We start from the raw sequence: 10,493 nt of genomic DNA, 5'->3' as shown, positions 1-10,493 counted from the left end.
TGAGAAGGACGAGGTCTATTGCTGATATCTACCAAAGATGCAATGTGGCCATTGTTGAGCCTTCAAGCTATGAAGAAGCTGCAAGAAGCAAGAGCTGGAAGAAGGCTATGGAGGCTGAAATCGACATGATCCATAAGAATGACACTTGGGATCTGGTAGACAGACCTGATCAAAAGAAGGTCATAGGTGTCAAGTGGGTTTTCAGGGCCAAGTTCAATGCAGATTGCTCTCTGAACAAGCACAAGGCAAGGCTTGTGGTGAAAGGGTACAATCAACAGTTTGGCATTGATTTTGAGGAGACATTTGCTCCAGTGGCAAGGCTGGATACCATAAAGCTTCTATTTGCCTTCGCTGCACAGAAACAGTGGAAGGTCCATCAGCTTGATGTCAAGTCAGCTTTCCTGAATGGCTTCCTTAAAGAGGAAATTTATGTTGAACAGCCTGATGGATTTAAAGTCCAAGGAAAGGAGGACAAGGTTTACAAGCTGAAGAAAGCACTCTATGGACTAAAACAGGCTCCTCGAGCCTGGTATGACAGGATAGATGCTTACCTGTCTAGGCTTAATTTCGAGAAAAGTTTGAGTGAGCCAACTTTATTTATAAAGAAGTCTAAAGATGAGACTTTGTTGATTGTCTCAATGTATGTGGATGATCTATTAGTGACTGGAAGCAGGGTCGATTTGATTCAGGAGTTCAAGAAGAATATGCAAGACATGTTTGACATGACAAACTTGGGAATCATGACTTACTTCCTTGGTATGGAAGTAGACCACCGATCAAGGCATTTTATCACCAAAGATGCATTTGCCTTGAAAATTCTCACTAAGTTTCATATGGAAAACAGCAAACCAGTGAGCACACCATTAGCTGTGGGAGAGAAACTAAGTAGCTTTGGAAATGAAGAAAAGGTAGATGAAAAGGAGTATAGAAGCTTGATTGGCTATTTACTTTACTTGACAGTAACCAGACCTGACCTTATGCATTCAGTTAGTCTACTGTCCAGATTCATGCACAGCTGCAATACAACTCATTTGAAAGCAGCAAAGAGAATACTCAGGTATGTCAAAGGTACTTTGAAGTTTGGTGTAATGTTCAAGAAAGGAAATGAGCTGAAATTAACGGCTACTCGAGATAGTGACTGGGTGGATCGATTGATGATATGAGAAGTACTTGAGCTACTTCTTTACACTTGGTTCGGGAGTTTTCATTGAGTTCAAAGAAGCAACAAACTGTTGCTCGATCTCATCTTGAAGCGAATACATAGCAAAGAAATGCAAAGATGAATCAAGCCATTTGGCTTAGGAAGTTGCTATGTGATTTGAATGAAGAACGACTTGAGCCTCATGAAATTATGGTGGATAACTAGTCAAGAATTGCCATCTCCAAAATCCTGCTTTTCATGGCAAAACCAAACATTTTAAGCTCAAGTTTTACTTTGTTCGAGAAGTTGTTCAATCCAAAGAAGTGTGTCTAACACATTGCAACTCACAAGATCAATTGGTGACATTTTGACAAAGCCTCTTGGCACAATCAGTTTGAATTTCTAAGGATTCAATCGTGTTTGTTGCCTCACATCCAAGGAGGAGTGTTGAGCATTGGCTCGCAATGCAACAAACTTCCAACAAAGAAGATGTCTGCTTGAAGATTGAATCGAAGCAACTTTTGTTTAAATTTTGTATTTTTTTTGTGATGTTAACAAGTTGGCAAGTTGCTTGATATTTAAAGCTAGTACTTTTAGATTTGAAAATGATGGATGTAATAGCTGATTTATTTTCAGCTTTTGACTTGTATTATTTTAGTTGGCAACTTGCCAAATTTGGTGGGAGTAGTTACGTTTAGGTAACTGACTTGCTTTTGTATCTCCTTTATATTTTGAAATGGAAATGGAATGAAAGCTGATGGGGGACTTTTCTCATTCGGTTACTTGCTGCTTCTCTTTGGATTTTCATTTTGTTCTTTTGTTTTGTTTTGCTTCCTGTTTTTCATGAGCTTATGCTCTTTGTTGTTCATTGTTGTTGCTGCCTTTTTTCTAACAAACTTTCCTCCTACTTCTTCCGTTCTTCATCTTTTATTTCCAATTTTCCTTAGCTTTGTTCGTCGCATATCTTCTCTTCTCAAGGCTGCTGTTTTGTTTCGCTCAAATCTATGGCTGCTTTCACCTCTTTCTCTCTTTTTCGGTACTCTTTTATCTGTTTATATTTTGTTGAGGGCTGTAAATGAAGGTGGTTCTCATATTAGAAAGGTAGATGCAGTTCAGTACATCAAATTGTTGAGGGCTATATTTATCCCTTCTCATGGAGCTAGTGAAATGTTGGAAGTTCATGGAGAAACAGATACCTCAATGGTATCTTTCAATGAGTTCCTTATCATGTTCAATGATCATGATTGGGGCTTTGGTATTTTGTCCACTCTCCGAAGTTAGAAACGGAGATAGGAATCGTCATGAACGCCATGTCCTTTCGGTTTGCCGTTACCCAATTATCGGTTCTCGCTTTAAAGAAGTAAAGTCTCATTTTAGTCTTTGTAATCAATGCTACAGTGAGGTAAGGTTCCCCTAACTTTAAACAAGATGAATATAAATTCAAGGAGTATGGGAAGGAAGTGAAGCAATAAAAGATAAGTGCTTGTGCTTTAATTTGCAATCCGGAAAGATCCATAGCTACTTGGTTTTAAAGTCTTTTGCTAATCTTGTACCATTCCATCGTATTATTTTAGGCATCCGTGTGCATTGTGCAATATACTGTTCATCAATATGTTCAAGGGCGTGTCATGCTCTTGTGTAATAACCGTTTTCAAGTGATGGCTCAAATATCCTGTTTCATAATAGTTGTTGTAGAGTATTTTACTCTTCATTCTTGGGGAAATTTGAGATGATGTATATTTGAGATTATTACACTGTAACTTCTTCTCGCTTCGCTTCCTTTTTTTTCCCTTGGTGGTGTTGAATTTTCCAGGAGAATTTTCAATGGAGAAACAAACGTTATGTTTCTATTAGGCAAAAGAGATGTTATCCTTTGGGGATGCAGAGCGTTAATTCTGCTCAGACTATTCAGCTGAAGTAGTTGATACTAATTGATGAATTGTGATTATTGTTTTGCCTACTTGACTCTTGTTGAGTATCCATTGTTAATTTAGAATAATCCCAATTGTCCTTTTATATATGACTCTACTGAATACATCATTGGTGATTGCAGGCCCAGCAATTGAAGACAACTAAAATGCTTTATCTTTAAGGAAGAGTTGGTGAAACTCATTCCTGTTTTTTCAGTTCGACGGTCTTAATTTAAGCGTATAGAGCTCCATCAATAAATAAAAAGTATAGTGGAAAATATCCCAACCCGGTTTTGCCATTGTTGTAAGTGCTAAATACCAGTAGTTAATGCTCATGAATGGGAGATTTGACTTTGCAAAATCATCATTCCAGCGGATAACAGTAATTACGGAGTACAAGAACAACCCCCCGTATTAACAACTTTTATATGAGCTTCTGTGTTCTGATATTCATTGCTTTCTGAATAGAGGCTTTTATTGTGTTGCCAGCAGTAATGTCAATTTGCTAAAGACTATGATTGTTATATATTGTTATATATGAGCTTTTGTGTTCTGATATTCATTGCTTTCTGATATTCACGCAGGTATTTTTCTTTTCTTTTTATTTGGTTGGGAAGTTCTCTTATTTCGGCATTCAATTGATGATTACTATTATTCTTTTCGTTGTCAGTTGGCTGATCAATGAAATAGGGGTAGAGAGAAGGTTTAATTGATTTCTAATCGTAGTTTTTTTAGTAGTCTAGCCAGCCAGAGAAGTGAAGAAGAGCTAGAAAAATTTCAGATGTTGAGTTTTTTTTGGCCTTTCTTGATACCTTCGAATCACTCTTTGTAGATATCTATGTCGTGCTAGTCCTACACATGATGAAGAGGCTGCAGCAAAGGCAGCTGCAATCAATTCTGACAGTTCAACACTAAGGTAATATATCACATTTTATCTTTCCATTTTGTTGCATCAATGTTCTTAAGATAATTGTTGTGTTTTTGTGTTTTTTAACAGAGAACTTAATGATCAATCAACTAGTGTGTTGCACTCGTATCATGATTCAGGTTAGAAGTTTCTTCTTGTTTTCCCCCACTCGTACTTCAATTTAAAGATGATTAGCAATTCCTAGTCCTATGGTAAAAATGGTATTGATTGATTGTTTTCCCCCACTCGTACCTCAATTTAAAGATGATTCCTAGCCTTCTTAACCATTATTATAATTTTAGTCTTTATATTAGCATCATTTTTAACACTTGGAAATCGCTGCATGCCTTGCTTTGTTATATTAGGTGCAATGCCGAGGGATGTTTTCAACACACTACCACCGTTTAGCTGTGGACTATAGGAACAATTCCAAGGTGTGTCTGCTTTCTGTTGGATAATATATTTTTTAAACTAAAGTTTATAGCATTTATAATTGGCAAATTATATTAGGTGCGAGAGAGTGAATGAGATATTTTGAGTTGTACAAAGATCGGTTTGAAGTCTTATCTGCCAATTTGTTTAGTGAAAATTTGTAAAATGCAGGGCTCATTGCTATTTTAGTGTTGATTTTTCCTTGAATTTAGTTCATATTCTCATATTATTGAAATGTCATTAATCAATACCTTCATTATTAAGAACCTTTAGGACAAAAGATGTAGATGTATTTTGTTGTATTTATCTAGATCTTTGTTTATAGAGAATCGATTGAATTGCAAAATTTTAGCATCTGCTATGATGAATGTCACCGACCGGTAATCATTTCGTGCTTCGACTCAAGATTACTGAACAATTGCCGAAGAAGTCTAGAGAATTTGAGGTCAGATACGGAAACATCGAAGCAAGGGATCTCAAGACAAGTTGCCAATGCAAAGTAGTCTTGACGAAATGGTAGTTTTATTCGGAACTAATCACCTTACACGCTTAAAGACATGCGAGGAGGGCACTTGTATTAGGTCATTGACTCAACTTCAACAGAGGGCAAGGATGCTTCTGCATCAACATTGATTGAATGAAATCCATGTAATATTTGTAATTTTTCCCAGGGTCATTCATTTTCGGATATAGCTAGTGATCTGAATATGATTGTGACTAATATGCTATCTAGCATTTTGTAAAGTTTGGGTGGGCTAGAAAATTGGAAAACATATTAGTTTGAATTAAGTAATTGGCAATATTAACTAAAATTTGGGTGATCAAGTTCAACATTGCTTAAAGGTTATAATGCTTGGCACTGGTTAAATGTATAAATTATATATCATTATTAAATTATATTTAATATTAATTATTTTAAATTATATAAATTCATATAAGAAAATTTATTATCAAGAATTTTATGAAATTATATATTATTATTAAATTATATTTAATAATAATTATTTTAAATTATACAAATTCATATAAGAAAATTTATTAGTTATAATTATTTTAAATTTTATTAAATCATATATTATAATTAAAATATATTTAATATTAATTATTTCAAATTATATTTTATAGTATCATATATTATTATTTTAGTAAATTCATATAAGAATATTGATTATTAAGAATTTTATTAAATTATATATTTTAATTATAATATATTTAATAATAATTATGTTAAATTATCTATATTATGTTTTGAGTAAATTTATATAAGAATATTAATTATTAATAATTTTATTAAATTATATATTTTAATTATAATATATTTAATAATAATTATGTTTAAATATGATTAAATTATTTATTATTGATATTAATAATCTTATTAAATTTTAAATAACAATAACAATAATCATTTACCCAAACAAATTTATGCTAAGGGTATTCTAGTCATTTTAGTTTTTTCCATTATGCTATTACACCTCTATTCCATTCAACCAAACATAAGATTACTATTACGCCTCTATTCCATTACATTCAACCAAACAATTGATTTGCTATTACGCCTCTATTCCAATACAGCGAACCAAACGTGCTCTTAGTGTTTTAACAGTTTTGGACTAAAAAAAATAACTTGAGTCATCATATTGTAACTTTTTAAAGTTAAATAGTTCAAAAAAACTTATTAATAATCAAATAATCATTTATATAATTTACCCAATTTAATTAAACTCTTCTAAAATTTGCATACGTTTTTTAACAGATTACTATACAATAAAATTCCAATAAAGCATTAGACCCGTAACGTATACAATGCTGCGATTTAAGATTATGTGAAATTTCTTTGTTTTTAAAAGCAAGATTATCATGTGAATCTTACTCAAAAAAAGGGATTTTGATAGAGAAGAGGGTTTAGTATGATTTGCAGCTCATATGTTGTTTTCTTTTACACCAAAAAGAGAAATTAAGATTATGTGAATATTTTTGTGATCTAAGTTTCGCAACACAACATACTAAAACCATCACGAAGTGGAGTCAGACACACTGGTTTCCAAGGCAAATAACGTTGTAGAGAACGCAGAGCTGTAGGCTGCTTTAGAATCTTTTAGAATACCTTGAATTTTGAATTTTTATTGCTTTTTAATATTTATCATTTATGCTACTATATTAAAGTTACAGTTAGCAAAATAAGTTCGAGCTTGAAATCTCGTTCATATCAATTCGAGCTCATAATGATTCGAACCCGAGAAATTTTGAGTTTAAGGAAATTTAAGTTCAAATTTGTCCAAATTCGAGAAAGCTCGAGCCTTAGTCTAGGCCCAAGACTGACCCAAGCAGAAGTTCGAATTAAATCTGATCTAAAAATTCAAAAAAATTTAAATATATAAAAATATATTTTAAATATTATGTAATTATATTAAAAGCTTATAAATAAAAAATATATATATATGTTAAGTTATAAATTAAAATACATTTTGAAAAAATTAATTATAAATATAAAATAATTTTTAATGCATTTATTATATATGTATAATAATTATTCATATTTACAAAATTTAAATTTAATGATTATATAAAATATAATATATTAATTTAATGATAAGAAAATCAAATTAAGCTTAAAAACTCACCTATCAAATTTGTTAAACTTTTAATTAATGAATAATTAAAATTTGTATGTATCTATTTGTACCCATAATTCATATGAAAATGAAGACAAAATCTCTTAAAATAATTTTCCTTGTTAATTTGAGACAATGCAAATTGGGTTATATAAAGGCATATCGACAAAATTGGAGTTTTTATTATATTTTATAATAATTTATTTATAATTTAACATTTTATGTTTTTAGTTTGTTCAAATTTTTATTATTTATTTATAATTTTACCATTTTTGATAATGTTATAACATTTCACAACTTTCCATGTTTTTTATAATTTTCTATAATATTTTTAATTACATTTAGAATAAATATTCAAATTTAAAAAGATATCCAATAATTATATATATTTATATTAAATTATTAATCAATAAAAATTAAACTGAACTAAAATACTTGTCCAACTAAATAACCAAACCTAACATCTAAAACTTTAACGCTTTGTTCTTTCTTCAACAGTTGAATTAGAACTGTTCATGGGCCGGTTCACCCAGCCTAGCCCAAAAAGTGGGAGGTTTTGGGTAAAAATATAGGTTTCAAAAATGGGTTTGGACAAAAAAAATAAGGCTCATTTAGAAAACGGGTTAGGCCTCAGATAAGTTTTTTTTTTGCTTGAGCCCGGCTTGGCCCGAATCTGCAAAAAAAATTGTTGTTTTTTTACTATTTTCTTGCTTTTATTATTATTTTCTTGTTATTTTTTTCACTATTTTGTTACCATTTCACAATTATGTTGTTACTATTTCGTTGTTATTATTTGGGTATTGTATAACTTTTGTTTTTTTGTTAATTTTGTTACTATTTTAGAGGCATTTACTTGTAAAATTGTACATATCTTAGTATTATTTAAGTATACATATATTTTTAAATTATTTTCAATTTATTGGGAAATATTTATTTTAATATTTTTAGTATTTTTGATGTATTATATTTTTTAAAAAATTTATGTAAAAAATAATATAAAAATTAATACAGACGAGTCGAGATTTTAGCATTTTTATCCGGGCCAGACTTGGATAAAATTTTAAGCTCATTTTTTGGGTTGGGCCATACTCAAGCCTAACAAACGGACCTTAAATTTTTATCAAACCCGATATGAATCTGACTTGACCCATGAACACCTCTATGTTGAACCCTAAGTATTTTAACACCATTCTGCCGTTGTCCACCACCAACACCAACTGTCAACACCCACTGCCGCTTCCATCAATACCAAACACTGTTGTACATCAACACCGACTGCTGTTCTCCACCAAAAAACCTCAAGTCCTCACCCACATTTACTCCTTATTCTTCTCTTTGCCGCAAGCCTTGAATTTTTGCTGCATCCAACTGCTACTTTGCTTCTCGTGCTACTTGATTTTGAATCTTGTTGCCCTCACTGCCGGTTCCCTCAATTTTTGTCGATGGCTACTGCCCTTGCTGTTACTAATTGAATGTTGATTAATTGACAAATTCATTAAACGCTTTTTATTTTAGTGTTTTTATTATATTTAATGTAGTATATTTTTAAATTTATTTTTATATAAAAAATTAATATAAAACAATTCAAATATGAGCGATTAGATCGGATCCAAATTTACATTTCTTTATTTGGTTGGACTTTAGTAGAAAGTTATGCCCATTTTTCAAGTTGCGTCAAGCCTAAGCCTGAAAAATGGATCTAAATACTTTACATGGGCCCAATTTAATTCCGCCCACTGACAGGTTTACTTGGAGCATAGTAAATTTTTTATTTTTAATAACTATATTAATTTTATATAATATTCATTTTTTAATTTTTAATTTTTAATTTATACGATTTATAAAATCTTTTATTGAGTTGGTGTCAGGCATAGTCTCAACTCTATTACACTAAGAAAACTATGTTATAAATGTGATATGAGATTATTTTGTGGAAAATAAATTTGACGAATAAGATTTCTTCTGTAACACCCCAAATCCGGCCTAGATGTTATGGCCGAATCTTGAGATATTACAAAGAAGGGTTTTGAAAATAGAGTTATTTCAATAAAGCCTTGTAACCTTTATTCGTTAAAAACTATTATTGAAAACGTTATTTAAGCAACTCATTGTCAAAACATAATTTATGGCGGAAGTCTTAGAAATCGTTATATTTAATAATCTCGTTCGTATTTTCAGAAAGCCGTTATTTTAATAAAAAACCATGTTTTTAGCCAACCGTCGCAAATAAAAAGTCAAGACAAAATCCAAATCCCAAAATAAAATCAAACAGTTCGGAGAGTCCATAAATTACAAAACTCCCAGAAAACAATCATTAATTAAATATATAAATATCATGATCTTAAGCAGTACGAACTCGTGGTCACCGCGAGGCTCCATCACACCAATCCGTCTAAGTCTGTGGATTACCTGAACAGAACAGACAAACAAATGTGAGTTTTCTTAAACTCAATGTGTAACCCAACAACATTAGACGTGCTCTAGATTCAGATTCAGATTCAGATTCAGATTACATATACACAGTCAGATTCAGATTCATATTCGGACTTAGGTCCTTTACAGATACAGATACAGATAACGGAATCAGATATACAGAACAGATATACAAAATCCTATCATTCATCCTCTACACACCAACTCTGACCATCCCATCACACCATGTGGGGTTAAAAACACTCACCCATCCCTATACATCACATCATGTCATTACGACACATATCAAATAATATGCAGCCATGCTGCTAGAATATAGGCGAAGGTCGTCATACAGAGCACTTCCTCCACATATACGAAACCCACGCCAATGACAGATACAGATATACAGATACAGTAATCTCATGCATAACATGCTCATATACGAATGTCATATATATATAATTAACAGAATAATCAGACATGCATAACAGTGCCCAACTCAGAGCAGAATATCAGATCACATAATTTTAGGGTTTGGTTAGCCTTTACCGACCCTATGGTAGGCCCACAGTCTATCGGAATGAGCCGTGCGACCCTAAGGAAAATTTTAGAATTATGGGCCCACATGCTCGTGTGGCTTGCCCGTGTTGGCCCACACGCCCAGATTGGCCTAGCTGTGTGGCCCACACGACCATACTTACACCACCACACAGCCATGTCTTGCGCACGGCCATGCCCTCGTCATCCACATAGCCGTGTCTCGCACACGGCCAACCACATGGCCAGGTAGACGCCCGTGTGGCGTCGACAGTGTGGTTTTTCAACTTTCTTCGAAGCTCAATTTTTTGCGTTTTGGGAACACACCTGGTATGATTTCGCTGCAAAATAACTTCCGTGCTGAAGCTCAATTTTTATTTTAGATAATTTTTAGGTTAATTTAATTAATTGATGTTAATTTGGTTTTTCGTCATATAATTTTAAATGTGTACTATTTAGCCATGTTAGTGTAGAAAGTTAATTTAAGTTTAATTCAACCTCCCTTGGGTACGATCCTCGGTATGCTTCCCGGAGTA

The 10,493-nt window shown here is 32.3% G+C and overlaps 1 long non-coding RNA gene and 1 pseudogene across 1 annotated transcript; both read left to right on the top strand.

Annotated features, from left to right (window-relative positions):
* Window positions 1–1,675: 1,675 nt before the first annotated feature.
* Window positions 1,676–2,783, top strand: LOC128040490 (uncharacterized TPR repeat-containing protein At1g05150-like; annotated as a pseudogene).
* Window positions 2,784–2,865: 82 nt separating this feature from the next.
* On the top strand, window positions 2,866–4,388 carry LOC105780767 (uncharacterized). Its single transcript, XR_001129371.2, has 3 exons — window positions 2,866–3,967; window positions 4,049–4,098; window positions 4,324–4,388. It is a non-coding gene; the product is annotated as an uncharacterized LOC105780767 (long non-coding RNA).
* Window positions 4,389–10,493: the final 6,105 nt, after the last annotated feature.

The sequence above is a fragment of the Gossypium raimondii genome, chromosome 4 (genome assembly GCF_025698545.1).
Source record: "Gossypium raimondii isolate GPD5lz chromosome 4, ASM2569854v1, whole genome shotgun sequence".
NCBI lineage: Eukaryota > Viridiplantae > Streptophyta > Magnoliopsida > Malvales > Malvaceae > Gossypium > Gossypium raimondii.
Note: the sequence above shows the minus strand (reverse complement) of the source record. Positions and strands in the feature narration are given on the sequence as shown.